The 6,000-nt window shown below is 43.2% G+C and overlaps 1 pseudogene; it reads right to left on the bottom strand.

The window, feature by feature from the left end:
* The window catches only part of LOC112069018 (roundabout homolog 1-like), a 55,490-nt pseudogene that overhangs the window by 35,889 nt on the left and 13,601 nt on the right, over window positions 1-6,000 (bottom strand).

The following is a 6,000-nucleotide window of genomic DNA, read 5'->3' as shown; positions in this document are numbered from 1 at the left end:
ATGTAACAACACTCCCCTTACTAGGAGAATGTAGACAACACTCCTCTCATAGTCAGACATGTAGACAACACTCCCTCTTATAGTAGACATGGTAGACAACACTCCCTCTACTAGTAGACATGTAGCAACACTCCCTCTCATAGTAGACATTTAGACAACAGCCCTCCTCATAGTAACACTATAGTAGACATGTAGACAACATCCCTCTACTAGTAGACTGGCACACTCCCGTACTAGGTAACAGTAGACAACACTCCCTCTCATAGGAGACCAATGTAGACAAACAGCCCTCTCATAGCAGAACATGTAGACAACACTCCCTCTCATAGTAAAGTAGACAACACTCCCTCTTATAGTAACATTGTAGACAACACTCCTCTACTTAGAGACAATGTAGACAAACACTCCCGTCTCACATTAGACATGTAGACAACACTCCATCTTATAGTAGACATGTAGACAACACTCCCTCTACTAGGAGAGCATGTAGACAACAGTCCCTCTCATAGCAGACATGTAGACAACACTGCCCTCTTATAAGTAGACTCATGTAGACAAACACTCCCTCTCATAGCAGACATGTAGACAACACTCCCATGAATAGTAGAACATTGTAGACGGACAAACTCCTCTCATACAGACATGTAGACACATCCTTCCTCTCTTAGTTAGACATGTAGACAACACTCCCTCTTACTAGTAGAGCATGTAGACGACACTCCTCTCACTAGGAGACATGTAGACAACACTCCCTCTCATAGTAGACATGTGTAGACAACATCCCCTCTACTAGTAGACATGTAGACAAACTCCCTCTACTAGTAGACATGTAGACAACTACTCCCCTCATAGGAGACATGTAGACAACACTCCCTTCATAGTAGACATGTAGTCAACACTCCCTTCTAGTGACAGTAACACACTCCCCTCTCAATAGTTAGACAACACTCCCTCTCATAGTAGACAGACACTCCTCTCATAGTAGACAACACTCCCTCTCATAGTAGACATGTAGACAACACTCCCGTCTACTAGAGACATGTAGACACACACTCCCTCTATAGTAGACATGTAAAACACTCCTCTTATGTAGACATGTAGACAAGCACTCCCTCTCATAGAGACTGTAGACAACACTCCCTCTATAGTAGACATGTAGACAACACTCCCTCTCATAGCAGACATGTTAGACAACACTCCCTCTCATAGTAGACATGTAGACAACACTCCCTCTTAATAGAGACATGTAGACAACACTCCTCTCAAGTAAGACATGTAGACAACACTCCCTCTAATAGTAGACATGTAGACAACACTCACCTCTCATAGTAGACATGTAGACAACACTCCCTCTTATAGTAGACATGTAGACAACACTCCCTCTATCAGATAGACATATAGACAACACTCCCTCTATAGTAGACATTAGACACACTCCCTCTCATAAGCAGACATGTAGACAACACCCATCTCATAGTAGACATGTAGAACAACACTCCCTTTATCTAGTAGACATGTAGACAAACACTCCCTCTACTAGTAGACATGTAGACAAAACACTCCCTCTCAGTAGCGTAGACATGTAGACACACTCCCTCTACTAGTAGACATGTACGACAACACTCCCTTCATAGTAGACATGTAGACAACCTCTCTACTAGTAGACATGTAGACAACATCCTCTACAGTAGACATGTGACACACTCCTCTAGGACATGTAGACAACACTTCCTCTATAGTAGAATGTACAACACTCCCTCACTAGTAGACATGAACAACACTCCCTCTCATAGTCACACTCCTTCTCATAGTAGACAACACTCCCTTCCATAGTAGACAAACACTCCCCTCTCATAGTAGACAACACTCCCTCTACATAGTAGACAACACTCCCTCTATAGTAGACATGTAGACAACACTCCCTCTTATAGTAAACAGTAAACACTCCCTCTTATAGTAGACATGTAGACAACACTCCCTCTCATAGCAGACATGTAGTACACCACTCCCTCTTCAGTAGAACATGTAGACAACACTCCCTATTATAGTAGACATGTAGACAACACTCCCTCTATAGTAGACATGTAGACAAACACTCCCTCTATAGTGACATTAGACACACTCCCTCATAGTAGGACATGTAGACAACACTCCCTATGTATTAGTAGACATGTAGACAACACTCCCTCATAGAGTAGACATGTAGACAACACTCCCTCTTATAGTAGACATGTAGACAACACTCCCTGTCTACTAGTAGACATGTAGACAACACTCCCTCTACTAGTAGACATGTAGACAACTCCCTCTCATAGTAGACATAGTAGACAACCTTCCCTCTACAGTAGACATGTAGACAACCCTCCCTCTACTAGTAGACATGTAGACACGAATCCCTCTACTAGTAGACATGTAGACAACACTCCCTTCATAGGAGACATGTAAGACAACACTCCCTTTACCAGAGACTGAGACAACACCTTCGGTAGACACACTCCCTCTCATAAGACAACCCTCCCTCTCATAGTAGACAACACTCCCTCTCATAGTAGACCAACACTCCCTCTCATAGTAGACAACACTCCCTCTCATAGATAGACAACCACTCCCTCTCATAGTAGACATGTAGACAACACTCCCTCTACTAGTAGACATGTAGACAACAATCCCTCTACTAGTAGACATGTAGACACACACTCCCTCTCATAGGAGACATGTAGACAACACTCCCTCTTATTAGTAGACATCTAACGCAACCACCCCTCTACTAGTAGACATGTAGACAACACTCCCCTCATAGGGACAGTAGACACATCCTCTTATAGTAGACATGTAGACAACACCTCCCTCTACTAGTAACATGTAGACAAAACACCCACTATACTATAGACATGTAGACAACCTCCCTCATAAAACTAGACACACTCCCTCTTATAGTAGACATGTAACAACACTCCCTCTTATAGGTAGACATGTAACAACACTCCCTCTACTAGTAGACATGTAGACAACACTCCCTCTCATAGCAGATCATGTTTCTTACCTTCCAGCACTGCTGACAGCCTCTCCCCCTCTCTGGTACGCCACTGAGAACAGAGAGACAGAGAAAGGTACAGACATGAACACCATAATCACCAATCGTCATCAGAGTAAACAGGCTTATCAAAACACACAAAACATGGAGTGTGTTTGTCTTTCCTGTAAGCCTGTGTTTGTATGTGGCAGTGTGTGATATTTTTGTGTGTATGTGTGTGTGTGTGTGGTGTGTGTGTGTGTGTGTGTGTTGTGTGTGTGTGTGTGTGTGTGTGTGTGTGTGTGTGTGTGTGTGTGTGTGTGTGTGTGTGTGTGTGTGTGTGTGTGTGTGGTTGTGTGTGTGTTGTGTGGTGTGTGTGTGTGTGTGTACTACATCCCGTGTGTAATGGGTTGGAGACTGTTGTCACTGTGACAGGGTATGTGTGGTAAGAGGATTAGGCAGGGGGCTGCACAGTGCTTTGGTCTCCTGCCATGGCTGGCGTGTGTTTGAAGCGCAGTGCGCTGGAAGTTGGACTCTTTCAAGGAGCTTTAAGCTGCCGGTGTGAAGGAGAGATAAACTCCAACTTTAATTACAATCTCTTCTCTGAGGAAGGGGTGGGAGGGTTTTTGGGCTGGCTGGCTGAGTACAGTAGTACAGTACTTTGGCTTTCTATCTCTGGGACCTCAGGACATACAGTACATGGCTCACTAAGATTAATTTGTGAATTTATACTCCCATCAAAACATGACAGATGGAGTTTTTTAAAACTCTGAATATCTTTGGTCATGGTTTTGCAAAGACTCATAACTTCAATGGTGAGGAAATACAACGCTTTTATACTGAGAGATGCTTTGCAATGTTAGGCGTGCAGTTCTGGTCGAACCTTTTCTCTCGTTCCTCAGATCCGGGGAGGAAAGCTGATGATAACCAATGCCAGAAAAAGCGACGCTGGGAAGTATGTGTGTGTTGGGACCAATATGGTGGGAGAGAGGGAGAGTGAGATCGCTGAGCTCACTGTGCTCGGTAAGTAACCTTCCTCACAGTCTCTCTCTCTCTCTCTCTTGCAGTGCATGCTGGGAGTTTTTTGGAGTTTGAGTGTTTGGTGTGGAGAGCTCTGTCCTAACTTTTTTCTGGATTCTGTCTTGGTCTTTAAAAAAAATTCTATGGTGGAGGGTTAATGCACTATTTGTTTAAGCGGTATCCACAGATTTTTTCAAAATTAGGGTGGAAGAGGACAGAGTTAGTTGCCTGGAGTTTGGAAGGTGTGGTATGCGAGATGGCTTCTCAGCCTAGCGCGGAAGAGACGCTGTCGATACGGCATGGATTCAGGTATGTTCCTGAGAACGGAGTTAAAGTGGAGGAGGTTCTGCTCGCGGTCGGTGAACAGGTTGGAGCTGAATTTATACATTCTGCTTCTAGAATGAATAAAGCTGTCATTTTGTTCATGAAAAGACATTGGGTTGGTAGGCTAATTGCTAGTGGAATATTTGTAAGGGTTGTGTTGGTGCCAATTTCGCCTCAATATACCTCTTTGACAAGGGTGGTAGTTGCAAATTTGCCTCCGTTTCTTACGGATGATCAAATCAGGAAAGAGCTGAGTGGTTTCGGTAAGTTTGCTAGCGGTTTCCGTGTTCTGTCAGCAGGTTTTCAGGCAGATGCCGTTAAGCATGTTGTTTCATTCCGGAGGCAAGTGTTCATGTTAGTGAATAACAATGAGCAACAACTAAATGTGCATTTTAAAGTGAGGCATGGTGTCCTCTCACCCAGGAAACAGTTTAGGTTGAAGAAGTGGGTCACAACAGTGAGTAAGGGTCGACCTTCAGACGCTGTTTAGATGAATAGTTTCTTTCTGGCACTGTGGCATTTTGAGCTTTGCTATTGGTCTTTTTCTTTGCTGGCTTATGGAGACTCTTCGGGTAGGCTCGCTCAATATAAAATGTCGCCAGAGATACGGGAAAGAGAAGTGTGTTGGGTGAATATGTAAAACAAAAAAAAAGTACAGGTTTTGTTTCTGCAGGAGACACATAGTGATGTGGTGAATGAAGTCGATTGGGGGCTCTGGTGGAAAGGGGCAAGTGTGTTGAGCCATGGGACAAATTCTAGTGCTGGGGTGGCATTCCTTTTTGTACCGGGTCTGTCTGTAAAAATTTGCTCCTCAAAGGAGGTGTGTAGGCTGCTTGTTGTAAAAGCAGAAATTAACTTCACTAGGGTAGGGGGCAGCAATTGGAATTTTGGATGAAAAGCGTGCCCAAATTAAACTGCCTGCTACTCAGGCCCAGAATATAGGATTTGCATATAATTAGTAGATTTGGATAGAAAACACTCTAAAGTTTCCAAAACTGTTAAAATAATGTATGTGAGTATAACAGAACTGATATTACAGGCAAAAACCCGAGGAGAATCTAACCAGGAAGTACTCTTGTTTTGAAAGGCTGTTTTTCCATTGAAAGCCTATCCACCATACAAAGACTTAGGACCCAGTGCATGAGCTCTGTGGCTTCCTCTACATGTGGCCAGTCTTTAGGCATTGTTTCAGGCGTTTACTCTGAAAAATGAGGGAGATACAGCACTTTCAATCAGTGGCCAGAGGAAATTTCCATTCATCAGCCATGCGCCTGATCGGGAACGCGCCTTTCTTGTTTCTCCTTTCCTATTGACGAAGCTTTTGTCCGGTTTAAATATTATTGATTATTTATGACAAAAACAACCGGAGGATTGATTTTAAACATCGTTTGGCATGTTTCTATTAACTTTTATTGTACTTTAAAACTTTTAGTCAAAAAACGCGCAAACAAAAAGGAGGTATTTGGTCATAAAGAGGGACATTATCGAACAAAACAAACATGTATTGTCTAACATGGAGACCTGGGAGTGCCACCAGATGAATATCATCAAAAGTAAGTGATTAATTTTCATGCTATTTCTGATTTTTGTGACACTCAACTTGGCTGGAAAATGGCTGTATGGGTTTCTGTGGCTAGGTGCTG

This window comes from Salvelinus sp. IW2-2015, unplaced genomic scaffold (genome assembly GCF_002910315.2).
Source record: "Salvelinus sp. IW2-2015 unplaced genomic scaffold, ASM291031v2 Un_scaffold849, whole genome shotgun sequence".
NCBI lineage: Eukaryota > Metazoa > Chordata > Actinopteri > Salmoniformes > Salmonidae > Salvelinus > Salvelinus sp. IW2-2015.
This window is presented reverse-complemented; position numbering and strand designations above follow the sequence as displayed.